This window comes from Vulpes vulpes, chromosome 9 (genome assembly GCF_048418805.1).
Source record: "Vulpes vulpes isolate BD-2025 chromosome 9, VulVul3, whole genome shotgun sequence".
NCBI classification, from domain to species: Eukaryota; Metazoa; Chordata; class Mammalia; order Carnivora; family Canidae; genus Vulpes; species Vulpes vulpes.
This window is the reverse complement of record NC_132788.1, coordinates 59,447,709-59,474,429: the sequence shown is the minus strand read 5'-3', so window position 1 is coordinate 59,474,429 and position 26,721 is coordinate 59,447,709. Positions and strand designations below refer to the sequence as shown.

General features: G+C 37.3%; 1 protein-coding gene across 2 annotated transcripts in view; it reads left to right on the top strand.

Moving 5' to 3' along the window:
• The first annotated feature begins 2,216 nt into the window (after positions 1–2,216).
• Positions 2,217–26,721, top strand: part of PPARG (peroxisome proliferator activated receptor gamma) — a 131,510-nt gene continuing 107,005 nt past the window's right edge. The window contains exons 1-2 of one of the 2 annotated variants that reach the window (XM_072720273.1): positions 2,217–2,352; positions 23,872–23,944. The gene's annotated coding sequence lies outside the window, so the exon portion shown is untranslated. Of the gene's footprint in view, positions 2,353–3,032; positions 3,137–23,871; positions 23,945–26,721 lie in introns of those variants that run through there. The other variant, XM_072720274.1, reaches the window with a different exon arrangement.

The window sequence follows — 26,721 nt, the reverse complement described above, 5'->3', positions numbered from 1 at the left end:
TTTGCCTATGTCTGTGCCTCTCTCTCTCTATATATATATATCTCTCTCATGAATAAATAAAATCTTAAAAAAACACCTAAAAACTCTTCTGCCTTAAATGATGCTAAGAAGAAAGTAAAAAGAACTACTGGATGGAAGGAAATATTTGTTAATTATATATCTGATAAAGAACTTGTATTGAGAATATATATACAAATCTTATGTTAACAATAAAAATATAAATAATGCAATTTAAAGATGAGCAAGGGATTTTTAAAAAGACTTTTCTTCAAGAAGGATACAAAACAACCAATATGCACATGTAAAAGTGTATGTTCAGTCATTAGGGAAGTACAAATCAAAACCACAATGAGATACCACCTTACACACATCAGGTTGGCTAACATAAAAAAGACAGTAACAACTGTTGACAAAGATGTGGAGAAATTGGAATCTCCATTCATGACTGACAGGAATCTAGAATGGGGCAGCCAGTCACCTTGGAAAAAGGCTGGCAGTTCTTTAAAATGTTAAACATACAGCTACATTTCTGCTCCTAGATACATACCCAAGAGAAATGAAAAATATGTCTACACAAAACCTTGATGTGAATGCTCATAGCAGCATTATTCCTAGTAGTAAAAAAAAAAAAAAAAGAATATTCCAAATATTCACCAACTAATGGATGAACAAAATGTGATATAGCCATACAATGGAATATTATTTGGCCATAAAAAGAAAGAAGGACCTATACATTACCACATAGATGAGCCTCAAAACAGTATGCTAAGTTGGAAGAAGCATGTCGCAGAAGAACTTATTGTATGATTTTATACGATCTACCCAAGATAGTTTAATCTATAGAGACAGAACTGGATTAGTGGTTACCCATGGTTACAGGGATGACTGCTAATGAGTTGAAGGTTTCCTTTGAGGGTGATGAAAATACAAAATTAGGTAATAACGGTGGTGGTACAACTCTGTCAGTAAACTGACAAATGTTGAATTATACATTTGAAATGCATGGTAGTTAAATTATGTAATTTATATCTCAATAAAGCTGGTTGGAACTCGGCAATGATCAAGAAGAAGGATGCATGCAGCACTTCTATGCCTGACAACCTGACTTACCCAGACGACAGGCAAAGAAAGCGGGTTTTCAATAATTAAAAATGGTCTTCTTTTAAATCCCTGTAGAGCTGTAGCTCTTGTGTTTTAGGACACAAGTAGAAGGACATGAATCCATTGACTTAAGCTCTGCACCTTCCCAGAAGTGATACTCATCCTCAGGAAACTGTACTTCAAAAATGAGAACCTTCTGCACTAAAGGCGGGGGGGGGGGGGGGGGGGCGGTTAAGTAAGCGTCCCCAACAAGTTAAAATGCGAAAGGACTAGAGAGGTTTCTGGACAAGCAATGGGTCAGCTTCTTGAGGTCAGGAACAGGTATTCATCTTTGCCTCCTCAAGGAGGACCAGACCTAGAACAGGATGCTCAGTAAATGAGATGGGAAGAAGGGAAAGAAGGTAGGGCCTCAAGGCCACAAGACCAGAGGCTTTCTGCCTGGGTGGGCATCCGGGCACCCTCCGGGCCGAGGTCGACCCCAGCATTTGCCCGGCAGCAGGCCCCCAGCCGCTTCCCGATCGCAGGAACTCCGGGTTCCCACGGCCCGCGCCCCCGCCCCATGCGTCCTGGTCCCTCAGTGGAGGAGCCGCCGCTAAAGAATTCAAGAAATTCTGTTAATGAGTTTAAGAAATGCTTTTAATGATTAAAACCCAAACTCTGTCACCTTAAGGGAACAATGAGCACCGGTGTGAAGTACAAAAGCAAAAGGGGGGGGGGGGCTGGAAGCGCGCAGCACCCTCCGCTAAAAACCAGGTGATCCTAGGTAGGATTTAATTTCTTTTCAAAATGTCATTAAAAAAAAAAAAAAGAAAAAAAAAAAGATCTCGCGGGGCGAAGAGCAAGACACAGCGGCCCGGAGGCGGAGGGCGGGCTGGGGACCCCGCAGCCCGGGCTCTTCCCGGACGGAAGCGTCGGGCACCTTCGGGAGCGCCGTTAGGTGCCCGCTCTGGGGAATGGGACCGTTTCTGGGCCGCCTCCCAGCGGCGGCCACGAGGACCGAGCGAGGCCGGCCGAGCGGGGGCTCGGGCAGGCAGCCCCGCGGCCGCGGCCCTACTGTGCGCCGCGCCCCGCGCCCCGCGCCCCGCGCCGCCTCCCGCCCCCGCGGCCGCCCCCGCGCCGCCTCCCCGCCCCCGGCCCGGCGGGGCCTCGGGCAGGCGGGGCCGAGCGCACTGGGAGCCGCCGCGCGCGCGGGAGTCGCCGCCTGGGGCGCTCGGGTCGGCTGCCGGGACTCCGGGGCCGCCGCGGCCGCAGGTCAGTGTCGGGGTGCCGGGGGTGCCGGGGGTGCCGGGGGTGCCGGGGTGCGGCGCGGCGCCGAGGGCCGGGCTGCCGTCCAGGTCGGCGGGGACGGGCGCGGGCAGCCCCGGGGGCGGGACCGGCCCCTCGCAGCGAGCGCCCGCGTCGGGTCCGGGACACCCGGGGGCCTCCGGGTCCGCGGCGGCGCTGCGCAGGCGTCCGGGAGACGCTCCAGGGCACCTCGGGGACCGAACCGCGGGCTCCGGCGCGCGTCCGTCCCGCCGCTGCGGAGCGCGGGCAGCGGTCCGCGGGGGGCGCCCTCGAGGTCACCAAGCCCCGGTGCCCCTGAGCGCCCAGCCGGCCGGGAGCCGCCTGCAGGGCTGGGATGTGGGTGTGGGCCGGGCTCCCCGGGGCTGCAGGCGACGGAGGGGCGTGCGTCCCCCGGCCACCCCCGCTCGGGAGCCGCGGACCCCCGCTGGGGGCTGCCCTGGCCGCGCGCGACCCCTCCGTGCGCCCCCTCCGTGCGCCCCCCTCCGTGCGCCCCCCCCGCGGCGGGCCGAGGCAGGTAGCCTACCCCGAGGCACCGGCCCCTCAGCGCAGGGGGTGGGAAGTGGGTGTGTGGCTCTGGTACCGTCCGCCTGGGTGTTTGGGGAGGAGCCTAAGGTAAGGAGGCAGAAACTGGGAGTAACCTATTCGCTGCTTTTATATAAGGTCAGTTGTTAGGTAAAGAAGGGGCCTTTACCTCTGCTGGTGATCGGAAGGTTGCATTTCTAAATTCTCCTTGTTAGCTTCCGTTGCTTAGGTGAGTCGCCTCACTCCCGATTGCGTTTTGTTGAAATGTGTTGATGTGTCCCAGATTTGCAAGATGATGATGATGGTGACGATTCTATTCTATCGTTATTATTTGGCGGTGGTCTTGGTTTACCGTAAGAATCTAAGGATAATTCACTACTGGGGGGCGGGGATAATGTCAACTTTAGGAGCAATAAAGTCGAAAAATAGTCTTGTAAGGAAGAAGCTAAAGTTTTTCTCTTTTTCTTTCAAAGCTGGGGGGATGAAATGTAAAATTAATTTTGTTTGAATTATCATCTGAGAACAAAACCAGGCAAGATGCTGAACGGAGTGCTAGGAACTCTGTTCCTGGACAAGCTCCTTATTTTGAAGTACATTATTTTAATGTCAACTGTTTTCATCATTCATGAAACAGACTGTAACCAGCATTGTTGAGAGAACAGTGAAGAGCTGAGCTCACTCTTTAAAAGGACGCAGGCACATCTTCCCCAAATCTCAGGTGTTCTCTGGCGGTCTCCCGTCTATAGCTAAGGGATTAATCACTGCCTGAAAGCAGAACCGAACTGATGGTATTAGATGATTTAGGAAACCCTTCTGGTATAGAGACTGAGATAGACATTCCCTGGGGCTTCTTCCTTGGAGAAATGCTTCACACTCCTATGACTGCTGTATGGAAGACACACGTTACCACCTAGCGTTCTGAGTAATGTTTCAAGAGAACCTGTTCGCCTTTTAACGTAATTTTTGTGTTGTCTATTTTCAGTCGGATTCGCGGATTCGTTCTGTAGTTGATAGTACTCTGTAGCATACAAAAATTTAAGACTAAGGTCTTGTTAGCCAAAAAATGAAATTTGTGACAAAACCTTCTATTTTTGCCTTCCTGTGTACTTCACATAATTTTTCTCTTTTATTTAAATTATATGGTAGGTGATACTTGCTGATCATTTTAGAACATCTTAGAATCAACTAGTGACCACCTCAATCTTTTATAAGTCACTGGAAGGGGAAAAAAGTGGTTATTTCACTTTTAAATAAAAATTCTTTTTCCCATTTGAAAGTTCACTTTTAGTCTTTATGATAACTACTGTAACAGCATGGTGTTGATGAGGTATAAAGATGTGGAGAATTCTGGGCTAAGATTTTTGGACATTGTTTTTTCATTTTTTTAAACTTAAAGGCATGTAATTAAAAAAAGTAAAACTCAGATATCCACCGGCATCATCTTCTTTATTACACTTAAGATACTTTGAAAATATTTTTGTGATTGGTATTTTTATAATTAAGTATACTATTTTTTTAAAGGAACACACTGCCTTAATGTTCATTTCATATATTTCAGAATTGCAGTTAAACGACAAGTCATAATTTTTTTTAAAAAATCACTATTAATTTCAAAATCTATAACATTTAAAATTTACAGTCTGACTTTAGGAATATGACTTAGAAGTGCATTACTGATCACGGTTAATTGCTTCTAGTTAGTAAGTTATAGGACAGTAAACAAATACTTATTTTCTATCTCCTGTAATTCTCTGAAAATAAGATGTTTGCCACTAAACTTAACTATGAAGATAATTATGCATGTCAAAACTCTGTGAAAGCCACTGCTGTGAATACCAGTATTAACACATTTCACTTAGTTTTCAGATTGTGAAATGGTTGTTAATGACAACAGACTTTCATGAAGCACAGAAAAAGTGTTACAATAATACTTTACAAATGTTTTCTAAATCCTGGCCCATACTTTTACTTTTTTCATAGGATGTATGTGTATATCTATTTGCTTATGGATAACACAGAAAATGTCATCATTCTAATTTGTGAGTGTCCTGGCGAATTCATTTTCACTTGAACTTGGAAATATATGTCCTAAGGTGTAGCAAAATATACTGGAAAACGGTTTTGATCTCATTAGGTTTCCACTAAATAAATACCAGTTGTAGAGCTTTTTTTTAAAAAATCACTAATCTAGAAAACTTGATTTAAGTCACCAGTCTATAAATGTAAACATATGCTCCCCACCTAAAAAAAAATAGTTACACTGAATTTCTAAGTTGCTTTTCTTATTTTTCCTAGCAGATCCCAACGTTAGGGTAGTTGAGGCCTAAAAGCAACAGAAAGGGCAGCGGTTTAAATTGCTTACGAAGGTCCTTTAAAACTGATATAATTTGACTCCACCAAAGTATGGTAATATCTGTGAATAACCATCTTGTAAGCATAGACAGCCCCCACATATCATACTTCAGTTAGGTTCATACCATTCTAGATGAAAGATTTTTAAATTGAAGATTATTTGAAATCTTCCTAAAGTTTCTTATTTACTATTTTTATTTTATTACAATACAGAGGTAGATTTTGAGAAGTTGAATAGCAGATGTTTTAGAGCTTATTTAATGAAAATGTCATGTTTTAATTTTTATTTACCTAAAATACTGAAGTTGGTTGTTAGAAGGAAATCAATTCAAATACAGTAGACCATGTTTTGGAGATCGCTTTCGTAGATGTTAACGGCAAAAATTATCACCAGTAGTAGTATATACTTATTTGTTTATTTTTTAGAAGTTTATATATTAAGAGACTTTTTCTTCAATAGTCAGTACATACCAACATTTTAATACTGAATATTTAATTCAGAATATGAGTATTTACACTTTTCACAGTTTTCACTTATTACAGTGGGGTGAGTCACTTGTGCTTTCTCTCACCCCATTACAAGCAGGCCGGACCTGCTTAGCTTCTGAGATCAGATGAGCTCCACCACAGTCAGGGTGGTAATGGCCATCAACCACTTATCCTTTCTAACTGGCCATTTCCTCATCTGTGAAATGGGAAAAGTATTGCAGTTATTGTTCTGTGCTTTTTTTATATATATGATTTTAAGACTTTATCAGCAAACCTGTGTATCTTAAATGATATGACCTTGCCCTGAATTTTAACTGAGCAGATATTTTAAAGAGAACCTTCATGGCTGTCCATGTCACAGCTAACTCTTCTACAAATGCGGATGGTACCCTAGCGCTATTTTTGAGATCATTGCTAAGAATGAACTGAAGAGGGGTGTCTGGGTGGCTCAGTTGGTTGAGCAACTGACTCTTGATCTCAGCTCAGGTCTTTCTTTATCTTAGGGTTGCGAGTTCAAACCCAACACTGGGCTCCATGCTGGGCGTGGAGCCTGCTTAAAAAACAAAACAAAACACAACAACAAAGAATGAGCTAAAGATAATGCTTGCTGTGTCGTGATCAACTTATAAAGTGTTTCTGGAAATATTTCATCAGTATTCAATGTAAAATTGTATTTCCTATTCCCTGATGACTTTAGATCAAAAATCAGATGACTAATTTTTTGTTTTATTGATAATATCTTTGTGAGTCCTTTGTAGACACAGTGTGGATCCTCTTGTGTCAACATTGCGTGTCTAATGCCACCTAGGTGCAGATTGTACTTTTATTTGATAAAAGTTCTATTCTTTACATATTTTTATGGTGCAGCCTGTGAGTGCTTAACGTATGTTACCCAGGAGCCGGTTTGTTTTATAATGAGGCCTGTGAACCTTCAGATCAAAAGACAAGTTTAGTATCTCAGACTAAAAGACTAGTGACTTGTACTTGTTGTAAAAATTGGGTCGTTTTCTAACAAGCTATAACCCCAAATCGGATTTTAGAGACTCAAAAGTGAGTATGCCTCTTAATAGCCCACCAATTAGGAGGGAGTAATTGGAAAAGCATGTAATTAACCATGCATCATCCAAATAATACATTTTAAATTCTTTTTATGAATTGTTAAGTAATGCTTTTTATCGTGATGTGTCTCCTCTGCAAGAAAGTAAGGGACTTGGTTTCAGGTCTGAACCCCATTCAGTTCCAGGAATATGGAGCTCCAGAGCCTATGTAGGAATATAGCTAAAGGGGTGGGGAGACAGAGGGCAAAGAAAGGTTTAGGCCAGTGTCTGTAGGTGAGTGTTCCCTTGACCCTTTGGGGTGGGGAACTGGGAGCAATATTTACTTCCACTCTCTTCATAGTAGCTTGGGCTTTCTCAGAATCATTGTTATACCTTCAGCTATTCCAAGCAGCCAGGCCGTCCTCAACTTGAAAATCTTTTTTTGCGACAGGGTGTAGAGAGTCTCTTTTCCTTACCATGATTTCTCAGATATAAAGGAAAGAAATGAAGTCATCAGTTCATGCAACAAGAATCAACTAAAATTGAGATTTAAAACTTTATCAGGATTTAAAACAGATCATATAATGGTTTAGTTCAATTTTTATTAAGTATATGTTTAGGAAACATTTTTATTCCACTTTATTGCTTTTAGAAAATAAATTCATTGCTAGTTTAACAGATTCACTGTTTTGGTTTTTTTCTAAACCACTTTAATTTGTAGACTCATCTAGGAGAGTTAACAATGTGGATAAGACTTACTGAGACAAATTTTCTGACCTTCTGGAAAGAGTTCATATTAGCATAAACCTGGGGTGTGAATTCCTTCACAGTTTACCACAGATAAGGAGGAGAGAGATATGAAGGAGGTAGAAAAATAGGGAAATACCCTGAGTAGGAGTATATGAGATGTGTGTTTGGTCAACTCCCACAATCAGCAGATTGCAGTTACTGTACATAGACCTCAAATATAAGGTTGGTTTCTAAGAATTAATCCTGGTCCTCAGTGACATCATAGAATTTTAAAATAGCTTTAAATTCTAAAGTTGCCACCTAGCACTGTTACTCTGTCTGGCTCTCTAAGTTGCCTCAAGACAGAATCTGGGAAAGTGAATGGAAAGAGGGTATTTTGATCCTGTATGTTTAAACTGCATTTTCCTTTACAGGGAAGGCAGTGGGAAAACATACCTGTCAGGTTGCCTGAGTACAATGATGAAGTGCTGGAAAGAAGCCCTTCACTTTGACCCCACCCGACTGGCTGTCATTCCACCTCTAAAACTATTTGTCATTTGAAAGTTTGAAGTCCACTTTCAAAATGCCAGTATTCCTAGCAGAGTTTCTTTAAACCACTGTTAGCAAAAATTTGAGATGTTAGTTCCCAGTTCCTGCTACCTGAAAACAAGGCCTTTAGGGGAGAGAAACACATGTGGGTGTTTGAAAGAGGTGATCTGGAGAAGGAAAAATAAAATTAAAGTGATTCATGTTCTAGTTTCCCCATAAACCAGTCTCTCTGAAACCAAATAGGAAAATAACTATTGGAACTAGCAGTGGTAAGAAAGGATATATTCTCCCATAGATGCCTTTATTTTTCTCTTAAAAATCGATACAAATCTTCCTTGAACCATTTTTTCCCCTCAAAGAAAACACCTGTGATGTTGTCCCCCAACATCAATTTTCTGAAGATACGTTACCGAAATTAAGGTCATGAGTAGTAGTTGGTAATCAAAGATCTGAATATTACCTCTCATTATGTCTTTTTATTTTCTCTGTGATGCTAGTCAAATTATCTAGTGTCTCCATGAGTTAGTTCTTCCAGACTTTTAAAGTAGATTGAAACGAGGGGGGACCTTTCAGTCATCAGGAAGAAATATACTGAAATATAAATAATGCTTAATGCTTTCCCAGAACCACCGATCATGAAACTTAACACGTGCTTTATTTTTTCTTTAATTTTTTTTGCTTAAGAATTGTTATGGCAAGCCAACACATCTTTGTTGGAAGTAGAATCTTGGTAACTATGTCAACAGCAAGTTCATTAATTCTTTGAATCATCTGGTAGGTAGTGTTTAACAGTTAGTTTTGGGCCACCCTCATGCGTTATGACTGAGCACGTTGCTTACCTCCTTCACTTTTTCCACAGTGTTGCAGAAGTCGGAATCTAAAACAGAGAATCTCAGAGTCCTACTCTATTAAACGTTGTTCTTTTCTGTCAGTTGATAATGACCGGTGTAAACAAGTTTTTGATCGCATGTGGAAAAGTGCTTAAATTTTTTCTCTTGTTTTGTGTAGTGGATAGAGTTTATGAAAAAGAACAAACATACGAATGGTGTATATATAAATGAAGAAGATACTTTAACAAATTATTTACATATGTCAAAATACAAGAAGAGTGAAGAAAATACCCAGGCATTTGCCAATGTGGAATTACTACATGTTTTCCTAAAGTATTTAGAACTAATTAGAAACATCCTGACTTTATTTAAAGACTTTATTTAAAGACTTTATTTAAAGTATAATATATTTTTAAACTTGCTTTACAGTGAGGTCCAAATTTGTTGGCGTTTAGGACTAGAGCAGTACAATGTCTGCAAAAATATAGGTTACCAGTTTTTTGAAGCAGGTACTAATTGGGTTTTACTCATCTGCCTATCTCTAGCATATAGCACAGTACTTAGTGGGCACTCAATAAATGTTTTAAAAAGAACGATGAAATCATCTAACATGGTGGTTCTCAAGTGTGGTCCTTGGACCAGCAGCATCAGCATCATTTGGGAACTTGGTAGAAATGCAAATTCTCAGGCCACACCCAGACCCACTAAATCAGAAACTCTAGGGATGTGTTTTAACAAGCTCTCTGGGGTGAGGGGGGTGGATTCTGATGGATATTGTTTTGGAACCCCCTCATTCCTGCATCTCATGTGATGGCCTAGACCCTTTGATTAGTGCGCTTAGTTTGGATTATTTTTAATAGGCCTTACCCTTGACTATAGTTAAATTCTTGGCTGTATTCTCCCCATTGATAGACTCTCTTGGGGTTATCTTATAAAATTAACCACACTGGCTTGGCATTGTATTACTTAAAGAAGTTCAGTGTTGTCAGTAAGCTTGTGTCAAGAGAAGTTAGCCAGCTCGCTTTGTAATCTGAGCATCACTGGTTCTTCTTACCTTAGACTAGTTGCTAGCAATCCTGAGTCTCAAAGACTACAACTTTGGGACTGGATTTTATAACATCACTAAGGATGACTCACCCCTAGAGGATTTACATTAAACAGACTTACAAGATATGGATCTAAGCCTTGATTCCAGTTAGTAATAGTAGAAAATGTATCCTTCCTAGTGAATATTGATGGTAGTTGTTTGGTTTTTTAAATTCTAAAATTCTTTGATTCTGGAATTGAAGAAACTGGTACTCATATATTTCTGATGTCACCTGTGATTGAGTTCAGGGTGCTTAGAAAGCAATTGGGCAGTATATCACACATTAGAATGCTATACCCCTATTTCTGGAACATTTCCCAAAGACACAGAGGATATGGGGAAAGCAATATACCCAAAAACTTTTATAAAAGCATTGTTACAGGAACCAATATTTGGAAGTAACTTAAATATTCAATAACAGGCAAATAATTAAATTATGGTATGATCACTATGTGGAATGTTATATAATCATTAGTGACAATTTAGAAATGGTAATAAATCTGAAAAATACTAACTAAAAAGTAGCAAAAAACTGTATGTGCACTATTGATTGCAACTTTATATAAGTGTGTATATATGAAAAAGTCTAGAAGGGAAGGAATCTATAAAACTTATGACAGTGATATTAAATAGTGAGGCTATAAAAAAAATTAAAAAAAAAAAAAAAGGGATCCCTGGGTGGCGCAGTGGTTTGGCGCCTGCCTTTGGCCCAGGGTGCGATCCTGGAGACCCGGGATCGAGTCCCACATCGGGCTCCCGGTGCATGGAGCCTGCTTCTCCCTCTGCCTGTGTCTCTGCTTCTCTCTCTCTTTCTCTGTGACTATCATAAATAAATAAATTAATTAATTAAAAAAAATAAATAGTGAGGTTATGTAGGGCTTTTAAAATATTTTTGTATTTTTCTCTTTTCCAAAGTTCAGCTAGTATTACAAAATTATTTCTGTAACCAAAAGCATATATTTATAGCTTTTCTGCTTTTTAGTATATTTATAGCTCTGATTAGTAAAAATCAAGGCAAGGAGTCAATTAAACATTGAGAATCTTCTACCTATTTAATTTCTTGAAAGCATTGATGATAATGTAAGGCACCACATGAATTCTTTTTGGTTATACCCAATTTTATTTCATACCTAATTTTATTTCACATATTGGACTTATCTGTACTCTTTGCTTGACTAGCCTCGATTTGGGAGGAGAAAAATAACCCATCTCTGGTATAGCCTCTTAATTTTCTCAGCCATACATAAGATTTGATTTTGTTTATTTCTTTGGGCCTATACTCCCTATTTGATCTTTAGCATATGCTGACAAACAGAGCTTTTTAAAAAATAGTTTCTGGAGTTATTTTATTTTAAAGCCAACCTTGTTAGATTTTTTTCTAAAAAAAAAAATGTGTATATATATATATATATATATATATATATATATGTATGTATATAATGTTTCTTTATAAATATAAATGATCCCGTGATAGGATAGAATTTAATAGCAAGTGAATTGAGGTTTCCAAAAATCTAGTCAAACTTCTGAGTGAACACTGTAAAAGGTATATTTTTAAATATATAACATATATTTAATATAATATGTAAATATACATACACAGAGCAATACATCTTTACACACATGTATGTGCACACCACACACAGAGAAATAGCTTTTGAATTAATTAATTTTTCCTTTTTTCTGTTGCATTGTTCTAGAAATCCCAAAGGGAAAATTACGTGGCTTTGCCTTTGACCCAGATTACAGGTTATATTTTTCTTGTCACTTTCTTTGGAACTTCTTTTGAGAAGTTTATATTAGCTTCATGTCTTTAGAATAACCTTTATCTGAATGAAAACAAAGTTTTAAAAGCTTTTAGAATTTTTTTTATCAGGGATACTAAATATTTCTTTTTTCTGCCTCCCCCATTTCTGATGATTTAGTCCTTAGTACAGCCCAGGGCAAACCTCAGCCCACACAATTCAGCTTATAGCTCTTAGAATTTGTAGGTAACACAAGCTTCGTATGATGACACCTCTCACATCAACTGAGAAGAAGCCCCTTTTTAATGAAGATTTATTTATTCAACAAGTATCTATTGAGATCCTGCCTTGTGCCAACAGCTGTTTTAGAGAAGAAGGATAAAGCAATGAACAGACAAATTCCATCTCTCCTGGAGTTTACAATTATTATTTACCAGATTTAAAATGAACAGTAGTGGGAGGGGTGGTATCTAGGAGAAGGCCACAATCTTAGGCAGCATTGCTAGACCAGCATGGAGTCAGGTGGCTGTCTTTGAGTTGGTTGTGAATAGGGGAAAACTTGCATCCTTGAATATTTTTCTGGATCCCTTAATACTATATTATTTTAGGTTATATTTATGAATTGTATACTATGTATAACATAATATTACATTACTTTACATCTCTCTGAGTAACAGAGTTATTAACAAAGGAGGTAGAACGAATCCTTTGTTAACAGGGTATTACTGTTATTAAAAATCCAAATGACAAGGTGATTATTCACTTTGCAGAAGGATGATGTATAATGTTGCCACAGTGAATATACTGGAGGGGTGAGCTATGCAAGTGAATGTGTAACCTTATTTACAAAAAAATTATACTTAATAGAAATGTAAAGCAAAGTTCACTGGGACTATCTTGTTAAAATTAAAAAACAAACCAACAACCAAAACCACTTTTTCCCCCTGAGAAACAAAGTTAGCTACTTTTCTTTAAAAGCCTATAAAGAGCATTTATTATATTATATTTATTAAAGAGCATTTATTATATTTAGAATATAATATTTGAGTAAAAGGAGATCCAGATACTATTTCAAATGTGCATCCTTTGGTCAGAGTATTTATTATAACGATTTCCAATTTCTGTATTCACATAAAAATTTTCTACCATTTTAGTTCTGATGTTACATTGACAGAAAATGTTTTATTGACCACTTAAAAGTAAGTTCTGAATAATCTGACACTTTGGGGGAAATCATCATGAGGAAGACCCATTTTGAAGGAATTTATGTGAAGTAAAATACAATTAATCCATTCATATATATACTGACTTGGCAAACTCAGATTTTTCAGATTTCACTACAGTTTTTTCAATTCCACAGACTCTAAGACCTCTTGCTTTTCAACACTAGATATCCCTACATAGGAAGTAAAATTTGCCCACCTGGAAACATGGCCAGACAATCAGACTAATACTTTTCAGTCTTGAGAGGACACCTTGCTGGGTAGATAAACCAGCATCTAACACTAGGGAGCAAATGACCATAGCTCGTAAAAGCTGAGAAAATAACTAAGCACTGGAATACAGCATATTAATTTGTCTTTAGGCCACACACATGATTCATTCTGTGTATTCCACTGTGTCGGCTGGGACAATCTTTGATCCTAGCAAAGCACAATACAGACACACAATTAATTTGTCTTTATTATGCACATTAGATTTTTAAACGTCAGGTTGATTTCCTCTGTCATACAACATGTATGTAAATTTTTATACTGGCCACCAGTTTTCAAATTTGGAAAATGCAAACTGATTTTAATCTGAGCTGAAGTAAAACCATTAGAAGGCAGATCTACTCTGAAATGTAATTTAACGTGTTCCATATTCTACATTACACATTGTATTTGCGGATTCTTTGCTGTCATGTCTTATTTTTCTGCACCAATTCTGTGTACTAAGCACAATTGTTAATTCATAAGGGATAGAAATGATGTTGTAGTTTTTATTCCTCATACGTACATATGTACTGTCTACCTTCCCTAATTCATGGCCTATAGCATAGGGAACTGGGTGTACTGTCAGTACTTTATAAATACTTTAAACTTGATTTAATTTCCCTAGTTCACAGCCTGTAGTGCAGGAGAGCTGGGTGCATTAGAAGTACTTTATAAATACTTTAAACTTGATTTGATTTCCCTAATTCACAGCCTGTAGCGCAGGGAGGCTGAGTGCATTCTAAGTACCTTATAAATGTTTTTAAATTTGATTTGATTTTGAGGACAATTTTGTACTTTTTCAGGGTCACATACATGGTATTCTTAGTGCTACTATACTCTACATATTTAAGGAATTCCATAAGTTAGTCTTTAAAATCTTAATTTTTATTTTATTTAACATTTTTAATGATACATAATGATTTGAAATTAATGCCAGAAGAGATTTCCATTTTACTATTCTAAAGCAGGCAAAATGGGATATGAAAAGAGGAAAAAATGTTAATTACAGACTTTAGCATTCTATGTTGGATCTTTTAGTTGTTCTGGTCAGAAAAACAGGTTTTAAATGGCCTAAGGGCCAGAGAAGTGTTTTACATTCTTGTTTGGAGGCTTCCAATGGCAACTGTAACAAATTCTATTTAGCACTACAACTGGAGAAAAGCTCATAGTAATGTACAATAGAGAATGTCATTTAGACGTATTACTCATGCATAAAATAAAACAAGTTCCTTTTCAAACATTTTGTTAAGTATTAGATAAAACTGTCAAGTTTTGGCCTTTTAATTAATTTATAATATATAACATAATTTAATCACTTTATTTCATATATGAATCATAAGTATTATCATAATTATTAAACAGTTAATATCCTTTCACAAGGCTGATACAGATTCATGAACAACTTCAAACCAAAATACCAAAGAAACTGATTCACGTATAGAAGAAAAGCAAATAGAGAATCTTCTTTTATGTGGCCTCGTGACATCTCTGCACAACCCCTCTTCTCCGGAGGCCTTAATCTGTTGATGTAGAATGAAGGTAGAGGAGTCTCTTAGCAAAAGAGATCAATGCAGGGAATTTGCACCCTCTCCACCCTTGGGCAGCCTGCCATTATCCTTCTGCAGCCACACCTGTCCACCTCCTACTAGGGCAAAGAAGGGCCCTCATAAACACAATACAAGAGAGAAGCAAAATGGCAGGGGAGGGTAGAGCCTGATAAAAACAAGGATGAAGAACTGAGAGATGAAGAACTCCAGTAGGCTTGGAGCATACTCTCATCAGCAATCCAGACTTCAGTTTTCTTAATTTGTTATTCATTTGTGTATGGCTGGACCCAGAGAATGGCACACGTGTTCAGGTATGTTCTAGGCACAAAGGGAGACACCAGAGCTGCTAGAAGTTGTTTATAACCTACATGAATCAAAATGGGGTAGAATTGAAACATTTAACCAACAGTTCAGAGCAGTATATGATTAAGAGCTAAAATAAGTAAGACAGAAAACAAGTGTTACACAAATACCGGGAATGGTGGATCAGCGTGGAGTAGAGGGTGTACCCAGAAAAAGCCATGTAGAGAAGGGACAGGCTAAACTAGACTTGAGAAGTTTGGAGGTTGACAGGGTAACCTTCTGGGAGAAAAAAAAACTAAAAAATATACAGAAAAAGAGACAAAAGAAACAAAGAGGGGAACTAAAGCATGATTCCTTTAATATGAAATATCCAGAATAGGCAAATCCATAGAGAAAGAAAGCAGATTAGTAGTTGCCAGGGCCTGGGGGGAAGGGGAAAAGGGGAGTGACTGCTTAATGGGTACAGGATTTCCTTTTGAGGTGATTAAAATGTTTTGGAACTAGATAGAGGTGCTGGTTGCACAGCTTGAAGAATGTGCTTAATAACCACTGAGTTGTACACTTTAAAATAGTTAATTTTATGTTCTGTGAATTTTGCTCCATAAAACAGCGACAAAAAAAGTTCAGGGTTTGAGGCAACCTAAAAGGAGGGGAAAGGAATTTCCAGTGGAAGAAAACAAAGCCTGGAATAGTGCGTAAGCATGGATTGAGGGAAACTCTGCAGAGATCAACGCATTTGAAGTGGCTGTAGCACGTGTATGTGAGTAGGAGAAATATGGTCGGAGATACAGATTTTAGGTCAGATGAGAAAGGGTCTGGAATGCAGGCAAAGGAGTGTGGGTTTTATCTTATAAGGAGTGGTGAGATTCCAGGTCTTGAGAAAAGGAGTGAGATGATTTAATCAGGAGATTAATTTGGCAGTAGTGTGCAGGGAAAACAGGAGGCTATCGCAACATCTGGACATAAAATGAGGAGGGCCTGTAGGAACAAAGAGGTAGGGAAAATGAAGACCGATCTGCTCATAAAACCCTTAGTTTCTGACCTGGTACAAGGTAAATGCAAATGGGAGGATAAGCATTTAAAATTTTTATTTTGTCATAACATTCAAGCACATAATTTTGCATTTTACAAAAGTATCCACAACGGATTGAAAAGAAGAGTTCCTGTACCTCCGAGTTAGAGCACCACTGCTCTGCAGGACAAATGCACTGAACTTCGTGACTGAGTCCTGTGGGGCAGTCATCAGCCATGTACTCATTTTTATGGCATGTTTACTATGTGTCACACATTGTGCTAGTCACTGGGACTGGAGCAGTAAGCAAGATAGACTGGTCACTTCCCTGATGGAGCTTCCTGTGTCATAGACAGCCCATTGCTAGAGGATAGCTAGAAATTAAAGGGAGGCATGCTTCAGCTCAGTGTAAGGAAAGGATTCCAGTGAATTGGAATTGTCCACTAGCAGGAAGGCTGCCTTGTGCCGAAGTGAATACGTTGCTAGTGGAGACATTTATGCAGAATCTGAACGGCTGTCAGTCAAGAAGTCTTATTTGATAGGACAAATGAACTAGATGACTTATAGGGTGATGCCCTAGCAATTCCCTAGTCTGTAATATTAACTTCATAGACTTATTTCTTTTGTCATTGATTGTATTGGAAAACCAGCATATACTAAGTGAACGTTTTCATCGGGACTTGAAATTACATTTTTCTCTAAATTTGAATGCACATCTGATACATTTTAAGCATATCTGTACAGTTAGTTCCATAGTACTTTTAAAAGAAAGTATGGTTCTAATGGCTTCTCAGCCATCATCCCACCTTTAATATTTGTGATAAGTTCCTTTTTCAAGTGATGTTTTTCACAAGTAATGAAACATCTGCAGAAGCAACTTATCTAAATCACAGTCATGCTGATCTTAAAATCATTTGTTCTCCCTCCTGTGATGTATTGCTTTGGTTGAACAAGACCAGCCATGACTACCTATTTGGGGAATGTCTTCAGGGTTCCATTTTGATGTTGGGGAAAGGTCAAATAACTTTTATTACTCAACGTTTTTGATTTAGTTATTACAAGCTTCAAACTGTTGTTGTCAACATTTAGTAGCTGGAATTATCACAGATTAATTGTACTTTGGAGGATCTTGAGGATTTAGACTCCTATACGGGAGTGATAGCCTCACTAGATTTTTGGGAAAATTCTAGAATGCTTTTTTTTTATCTTTTTTTTTAATTTTTATTTATTTATGATTGTCATACACAGAGAGAGAGAGAGAGGCAGAGACATAAGCAGAGGGAGAAGCAGGCTCCATGCACCGGGAACCAGACGTGGGATTCGATCCCAGGTTTCTAGGACCGCGCCCTGGGCCAAAGGCAGGCGCTAAACCGCTGTGCCACCCAGGGATCCCCAGGAATGCTTTTTTTTTAAAGTAAATGACATTATTTTCATAAGGATCTTTTTTAGTAGTAATGGTATCAGATGAAGCAAAAGGTTAGCTGCTGAAGAAAAAAATAATTTTTCTTCATGTCTGGTAGAATATTTTGTTAAAACAGCCCATTTTCATTAAAATATGTATAAAAAATTTGAATTGTGCCTAGAATAACACCTGGTATGTAGTAGGTACTCAATAAATATTTATTGAGTATTGTTCATTGAACGCAGAGTGATGGTAGACAAAGGACTTCAAATGGAAAAATTATATGAACATAGGCATCAAAGAAGGGAATGTGAGTTTAGAGAAAAGCAAAGATAGTCTGAAGGTAACATTTGTATGTAATTACCAGTGTAAAAACTTTGATGGTATCTTAAGTTCTGTACAGTATATAAATTACCAATGATGATCATTTCTGTTGCTTATATCCAAAGCGAATAGCTGAGCTTAAATGTAAAAAGTTATTACCTGTGACTGATCTGGATTTTTGAGGTCTTCTGGGTGTCCCCTCAGTTCTTGCTCTAGCTCCTGTAATTCCCTCTCTTTCCCACCCCTCCTCTTTTATTCTTTTATTCCTCCTCATTTTTGAAAAGAGATGTCTCTTTTTTTCTGCTCCTTTTTTTTTTTTTTTTTTTTTTTGGTCTCTGTTTCTCTCTGATGGCTCTCTTTCTTTTTATCTCTGTTTCCCAATTTCTAACATCTCTTTGGTTAGGTCTCTAATATGGAAATGTATTTTTATCTGCTAGTCAAATGATGAAATAGGGATGTCTCTATTCTGAATTTCACATAAAATGTTTATGTTGCTCTTTCTGAGATGAAATAAAATTGATTATCACTTATACATGGACTTTGGTTTTATAAAGGATTTTTTAACCACTAATCTTCACTTGGGAGAGAGGGGGGTCAGTAGACCTTGACTTATAAATCTAGTAAAGCATAGTAACTTGTTGAAGAAACTACTAATTGTCTCTAACAACTTTAGTTTTATTTCTCTTTTCCAAATGACAGATATATGAGGTATATCACATGATCCTTCAGGATCTAGGTTTTTTTAATGATTATTATTACATCTTTGTATATGCCATTACACAAGAGCTGGAACACTTGTCTGTTTGTTCATTCTTTATCCTTAGTGCCCAGAACACTGCTAACAAGTATCAGATGCTCAAAAAATAATTGTCAGTTTTTATTTCAAATCTACAGTCTCATTTTACTTCCTAATCCTGAATAGCTATCATGACTTTTTGGAGTAATGTTGTCACTAGGATAGCTTATTTTATAATTGATTTATAAATATAACCATATGATTTCCTGTTTAGAGAATGTTTTCTTTCCATTCAGTCTACCCTTTACTCCAAACTCTTTCACCAAAATTCCATTTAACTATCCTTCTAACTGACTATTCTTTAATTATCTCAAGCACCAAAAAAGTAATCTAGCTATTGATAGTAATATTTAATGTTTGTTGAGTACTTATTCTGTATCAGGCTCTATCAGTCTCTATTTTAAGCATCACATACATTATCTTATTTTATTCTCCCGACAACCATAGAGAGTACACACTATTATCTCTCTTTTGCAGATGATGAAATAAGCACAGAAACATAAAAATAATCTGCCAGGAGATAATATGAGGTTTTGAACCCAAGCAGTTTGAACATAGCCACCCTGTCTTGCACTCTTTAACAAAAGCCTAATTTTGCAGTATTTAACTTGCCAGAGAAGGAAATGTCTACACTCTACCACCACCACTACCACTACCACCGTTCCACACTTAGCAATTAGATCTACACAAGTATAGCCATATTCAGGTGTAACTATGGATTAAATCTAAACTTTCAGGTTCAGTTCACTGCATCAGTTTGTCTCCTAAGTGCTAAGAAACTTGAAGTACTTGTTACTTGTGGCAAGGTAAGCCATATCACCAAATCTTTAACTTACATTCATTAATTCCACCATCACTTAAAACCACCACTGTTAAGAGATTCTTCATTTCCATTTTTCTTTCTCTCTTAGATTCTTCTTAATCAAAATAAAGACTTTTTTTGTCATGCTAGGATAGGTAAATATAATAGCAAATTTTGTATGAATATTATAAAAATCTAGGGAAGGAATATAATTGGCCCTTCTGGAGTCTGGCCTCTAGTGGAATCAGTCAGCTATTTAGGGGAAGGATAGAGATTTGGTTTGATGGGATAAAAAATTAGTCATTTGGGCATGTTCATTTATTTTCATTTTCCCCTGATCCCCCAAAGGGAATCTTCTTTTGACAATACAACACTCTTTCTCTTTACCCTTAGAAAGTTGATCTTGCAAGGTCATTTCCTAGTTTTTGTGAGGAAGTGCTGGAGAATGAGTAGAAAGGGACTTAATGTGAAAGCTGGAGGACATGATAAAGTGCTGAGAAAGGGAGGAAGAGGGAGAGATTATAAATTTACTGGGATGGGAATGAAGAAAATGTTTAGTGGGAGAAGTTTTGGTGAAGGAGACATTTTGGAGAGGGTGGTGTGTGAAAAAAATTGAAGAGAAGTAGGGAAAAGGGATAGGAGAAAGGTTGCTTGTGATTATGAACTGAGTCTTCTAGAATGTATTTTGAAAGACCTGAGTAAAGAATGGAATTCTTTTTAATCTTGCAGGGAACGAGGAGTGGCCCACTTATGTGTTGAGTTGTGTTTCTTTGGTTCTTTAGAGGGAGAAGATGGGTAGTTAGTTTGGGTGGTGTGGAGGTTGAGGTTCCCAAAGACTCTAAGGTAGGGATGTCCCTCCAAAATTTAGAAACACAGACTTAGAACCCTTGAGAGAATAGTTGTGGTTATAGATAAAGGTTTGGGAGCTATAAACAAGCAGATGTGTTTATGGGTAAGAGTGACCCAAGAAAGAACTTTCAGGACACATATGATAGAAAACCTCAGAAAGAAGAGGCACTGAATAGTCATCATGTGACAGGATAAGAACTAGGAGAAAGTGGTCTCCAAGCTGCTAAAGGAGGAGACTGTTTCAGTGGTAAAGGATGGACAAAATATCAAATACTGCAGAAAACCAGTGTGCCGGAGCCAGTTTAGACCAGCTCGTTAGATTTTCAGCATTTCTGTGAGCCCATTATCATCCACGGCCATTATTTAAAAATACAATAGTGTATACTTGCAGTTAAACAAGTTATGTCAAACAACAACAACAAAGGTGATAAACATAGCACCGGCACTTCCTAATTATTTTACATTGTTGTGTTCATGTTGATTTTATCCAAATGGAAATACCCGGTGGCTTGTGCCATTGCACCAGCTCTTCCCAACACTGCTCAGTGACATCACATGGGTAGCTTGAACTCAGTCGTGGTGGGAGTCTACATCACAGAAATTGGCAGACGCTGCCAACCAGAGCATTTTTCCCTGTAAGGAGAAACCGCTTGTTAAACATTTACCAGCACAGCTTTGGATAAATAGAGTGAAAATCAAGAAAGTCTAAAGCATTTAGCAAGAAGGAAACAACTTGTAAGTTTTGCCTTAGTTTCAGCAGAAGGGTGGGCGACAAAAACCACAGTAAAGTGGGTTGAGGAGTGAAATAATAGGAAGTGAAGAGACATGTTCAGATAAGTTTGAGAACTATTGAGTTAAGGCAGATTGTTATTGTTGATTTTTTTTAATGTAGGGCCCATAGAGTATATACAATGCTTATGTACCTTATTAATCCTCAGAAAAGGAGTAACATGCAAATTTGTTTTGTGATGAAAACTTTTTCTGTTGGAAAGTCTTAAGGAACTAGTTATCTATAGAACACATTTTGGGAAATGCTGCTATAGTATTTAACAAATAAGATGATATTAGTTGTAAATTGGAGTGAGATAAATATTCCTATTATTAAAGTTTCTTAGTTTTCTAAAGGAACAATGTCAAGAATGGGTGTTGAATTTTGTTGAGTATTTGTTTGCATTGTTTGAGATAATCATCTGGTTTCTTTTAAAATTTGACCTAGTGCTGTGGCATATTATTTAATAGATATTCTGATGGTAAATCTTTGCCTGAGGTAAATCCAACATAATTATGGTGGTTTGCTCTTTTAGTATATGATTGGATTTGTTCATTAGCATTTTATTTATAACTTTTAATTAGTATTAATCAGTAGGACTGGTAATTTTTCTCTTTTGTTAGGTTTTAATATCAGTATTATGCTGCTTTTGAAAAATTAATTTGGTCACTTTTTTTTTTCTATTCATAGATAGTTTTGTAACAAGAAAATTATCAAAAAAAAAAAAAGAAAAAAAGAAAAAAAAAGAAAATTATCTCTTCCTTGAAAGTTAGAAAAAAATAATCTGGAAAATTATCTAGACCCAGAGCTTTTGGGGGAAGTAATTGTTTGATAAGTTTTTGGTGGCTTTCCTTGTTAATTATTTTTCTATTTCTGAAGTCAACATCTACCATTTGTACTATTTCTGACAACTTAGTCTGAGTAAATTGCCCCCTGGCCTGCATTATTATCTACCTACATCTGAGAGATGACTTTTAGCAGAACCTAGAAAGTTGGGAGAAAAAAAACGAACCTAAAAAGTTGGATGAGTAGGTATGAACAGCCCCTATCTACCGTGGGTTCTTTTGAAATGTCAGGGGTTGGTCTGCTGTTTACACAACCTAGTTCTTTGGCATTTAGGGATGAGTAAAAGGATTTATAATCTAATGAATACAAACCAATTTAACTAACCAGGTAGAGAATGTGAAAGAACTATAATCTTTGGTATATATTACCCCTAGAATGAATCTTGTTTCTTCCTGACTATAGTTTATGTTTGGAAACCATACCTTCTATGTGTGGTACAGTATAGTTCTAAATGGATACAGGGAGGAGATTACTGATCTTAGCTATGGAAGGGTTTGGGGAAGGTTATAGAATCCTTTCTGCCTCTGAAAGACCCAGTTTTCTCTTTGATCCAACTCTTGGGGCCAGAAACTGGAATACATGGCAGTTTACATTCTTCTTGTCTACCGCTTAATGAATTCATATGTATTTCAAAGGGAAATTGGGACCAGTGTCAAGTAAAGCTGTTATGACTTAATTTTAACCTGGAGTCAGCATTCTTTAATTTTTCAGATAGAAATTTTGTTCCAATTTTTATTAATATTCTTCCTTTTCTCCCCCATATACTTAAGCCCTTTTTAACTTATGTAAAAAGAAGTCAAAGTGATAATCCATTATAAATAAAGTTGTTTCTCATGTGTTATATATGTTATATACAATGAATAGTTTTGGTGTAGATACTCCTTTTGTTTTTGACTAACAGAAGGCATGTATGTAAATTGCTCTGCTACAAGTCAGTAATCAGTCAGAAAACAAAACATATAGGTCTAAAACATGGACAAATCAGCTTTTCCTATAGAAGTATATGTCCCATTCTGAAAACAAGCAATTATTATTAATGTTGAGTCTACGTTAAGTTTTCAATCCCCAAAGAGAAGTACTTACTAATGCTAGACAAACAAAATGCATTGGCTATGGTTTATAGTCTTTCCTGTTAGAAATAACAAAATGGGAAAATGTTTTTTACTCATAATTCACTATGATCTTATATATCAGATAATAGAATAGTTTTTGTGAGTTCCAAGTTTGCAAAAGTATAGAATTTAAAAAGAAAAAAATTTGGAATTTTGTATAAGTTAGACCGTGCAGATCATTGGGTCTGGAAGTTCGGGCTATTAAGGCCCTGATGATAAGGCTTTTGGCAGTAGATACTGTTTTGTCTTTATGGAATGTACAGCTATTCTAGGATCCCTGAGCCCTTCATAAGAGCCAAGGATATGAATCCTGAGACCTTTGGCACATTTACTTGAATACTTTGCTCTCTGGGTCTTCCTTTTAAAAATCTCCACATGGAATGTGCTACATCTACTGTCCCTAAATGGTTGTGATACATGACTATACTTTTACTGTAGGATTAATAGGCATATGCCATCTAGAATGAGGTTCTGTATTTTAATAAATAGCATATTTGCTATGTATAACTTTTGGCAAACATCTGTCTTTTGAGATTATTAATTCTTTTAAGATCTAGTTTTCCTTAAGTCTGTCCAGTAATGTAGATTTCATTATTAATTTGACATTAAAGGTGGATAAGATAAAGGACCTTAACTCATGATCAGTGACAGAATAGGAAAGTAGGTGAAGTAAATCTAATACATGTCTATTTAAGAAGATTATCCAGCCCTGCATGATTTATAGTTGGTAGTCTGTGGGTTACTTCTAGAGAATATAAAAATAAGCTAAGGGAAAACAAGCATTCAGAATGAAATCCAACAGAGAAAATACATTTATTTGTGCCTGTACATTTTGGCATTGTAGGTTGTATAAAAATTTTGAGTATGTGTATATCAAATGTTTTTGTGTTTTTTTTTTTAATTGTTCAGATTTGAAAGAAGCCAACTCTAAGCCGCAGCATACAAGAAGGCCGTTTTCTCAAACAAGAGTCGCCCTTTCAGGGTAGGTAAAGGCAGAATTTATTATACTAAATTGGTATTTTAAAGTATCTTTTCAAAAGAATGGGCAAATTTTTCATAGTACTTTATTGTAAAATTTCTTAGCTTTTATTTTGGCTATCAGAATACTTTCTGCTGTATGATTTTCCAGTCAGTTGAAGGAGAACACAGTAGTGTATTTGTCTAAGACAAAACAAAGATAGGAAAGTGACCTAGAAGTTGAAAAATAACTTAGATCCTTAGAATTAAGTCTCAAGTACATTATTTTAGGTTTCTATGATACAATTAAATTGGGATAAAAATAAAAATATCTTGCCTGGTTCCTTCTGGGCCATGTGACCATGATCCTTGCTCACAAAGGAGAAAGAAGTTTCAGTATCCGATACTCATCTATATAGTTAAAATCTGATACTACAGTTATTTATTTTATTGCTCATATTTTTCCAGCTCCTAATGGCCAAAACTGAAATAATTTGAACAATAAAATAAATAAATACATTATTGGATTATAGCTCCCCAAATAAAATGCATATATACATGATTCCACACTGATACAGATAAATGACTGGATAAATAAATGTGCAGTTAAATATGTGCAGTTTTGTATATCAATTATATCTCAGTAAAGCTGTTAAAAAAAAAAAAAAGACTGAGAAACTACCCAAGATTTGGAGAAGAATGAGAAGACATGGTAACTAAATGCAGTGTGGGATCCTGGATTGGATCCCGGAGCTGAGAATGTACATTAGTGGAAAAACTGATAAAGTCCAAAGAAAGTAGTTTATTGTATTGTGCCAATATTAATTTATTAGTTTGGGTCATTGTACTGTGGTTGTAATATGTCAACAGTAGGGGAAGCGAAGTGAAGGGTACATGGGAGCTCTCTGTCTTTACAACTTTTCTGTAAGCCTCAAATTATTTCAAAATAAAAAGTTCTTTAAAAGTCCCACTGGAATCCTTAAATAATCGTTCTCATTAGATTTTCACTGATTTATAGGGTGAGTTTCTGTTTGTTTGCATATCTTAGGGAAGCAAGAGCATTCTCTTCATCAAGGAGACTCTTTGAGCTGTTTCTTGATCCTAGTAGACACACTATCGTCTCTACCTCCACAAGCTCGGGCTCCACTTTAATACTTCAGCTAGTTACTTCCAGTACCCTAGAAGACTTGTGAATGATAAAACTCCATGAAGCTCTGCCTCCTTGGGAACTATCTCTTAGCAAAGTTTGTAGTTGGTGATGATCAGGGTCTGATTTGAATTTTCAAACCCAAACGGTGAAAGTGTTGAGATCTCATTAATAGTTTCTTGGCCCACCAATCTTCATTACCCAAGGCAACACCTGAACTTAGAGTTAGGAGAATTAAGAATTATAGTTGAATGGCGAAGATGAGGGAAGATCACACTACTTTTAGGTAAAAATTTCTGGGAATTCAGTGATTTTAAGTAGTACTAAGGGAAACTTGATTCTTAAAAATAGCAGCATTAAGTTTGCTTAGAAAATCAGTGTAACTTTAGAAAAACCTAAAGCCATTTAAAATGAAAAGACCAGCCTCTTTAAAGACAAAGTAAGGGGCAAGTATATACTTTGGCATCTGAACATGAGTGTTTGGTCCGAATCCAAGCCTTTGAGCAGAAAAATGAAATGCTATGTATTAGGCATTCCTCTGTGAAGTTTTTTATTTTACTAGCAACTCTGTGTTCATCCAGTTTGGTAAACTACACTATTTTTACACACTTCAAGTGAACTGAGAAAAAAACAGAAGTTTGTACCTAGAGCAGTTAAATTCAGAAAAGACAGCAAGTAGCAGGATCTGGGAGGAGGGACAGGTGGGGAGTTTGAATTTTAGTATGGGAAGAAGAGAAAGTTCTGGAGATGCATGGTGGTGATGGTTGAACAATGTGTGAATTTACTCAGTGCTACAGACCTGTACATTTTAAAACGATTAAAATGGTAAAATTTTCTATTGTAGATCTTTTACCACAATTGTTCTGAAAAGTGAAAAAGAAATAATGGAAGTTTCCACCATTTAACTTTACTTCTTTGCCAGGGTGCCCAGCTGTGAGGAGAATCTCTGCTTGAGGGCCTTTATCCTGAGGAGTTTTTAATTTTATTATTAATCTAGAGATGATACCTTGGGTGTCATTTACCAACTGGCAGTTTAAATGGCCCCTAGATCATCAATTGTGCATATAAAAAGAAACATGGTACACAGGAAACAGAGTTGGGTGGTAGGGAGAGTTGCTTGTGGGGTTAATTTATAACTAAGACAAATGAATCTATAAAAAGAAGAAAAGCACCATAAGAAATATGTTAACTGATGGTCAGGGAGAAAAAAGGGTTTAGATAAAAGATATCAGTACTTGTTTGGTCCCAATGATTTTATGGTTGAGGAATTCAATCATAGGTGTACTGGGTGGAGCAAATCACAATTCCGTAAATTACTAATAGGACACAATGATCTTTATCATTTTCTGTATGTGCTCACATGCAAAGTTCAGTCCTGCCCTCTGTAAATAAACTCTCTGCCTGGCTATACTGCTGTGTATGCATGCAGGGCTTCACGATTGGAACATAGATAATGTTTACTTGTAAAACCTAAAAGGCAGGTAGGTGGTACATTTAGAAATAACATTAGGAGCTAGGATATATTACTTTTGCTTTTGCATTTTGATTATTGGGTTTGTTTCCCTTTACATTAAATTCTTTTAAGACATTTTTATGACTGAAAAGCTGAAAATACTTTTTATTTTTATTTTAGTTTTTAAAGATTTTATTTATTT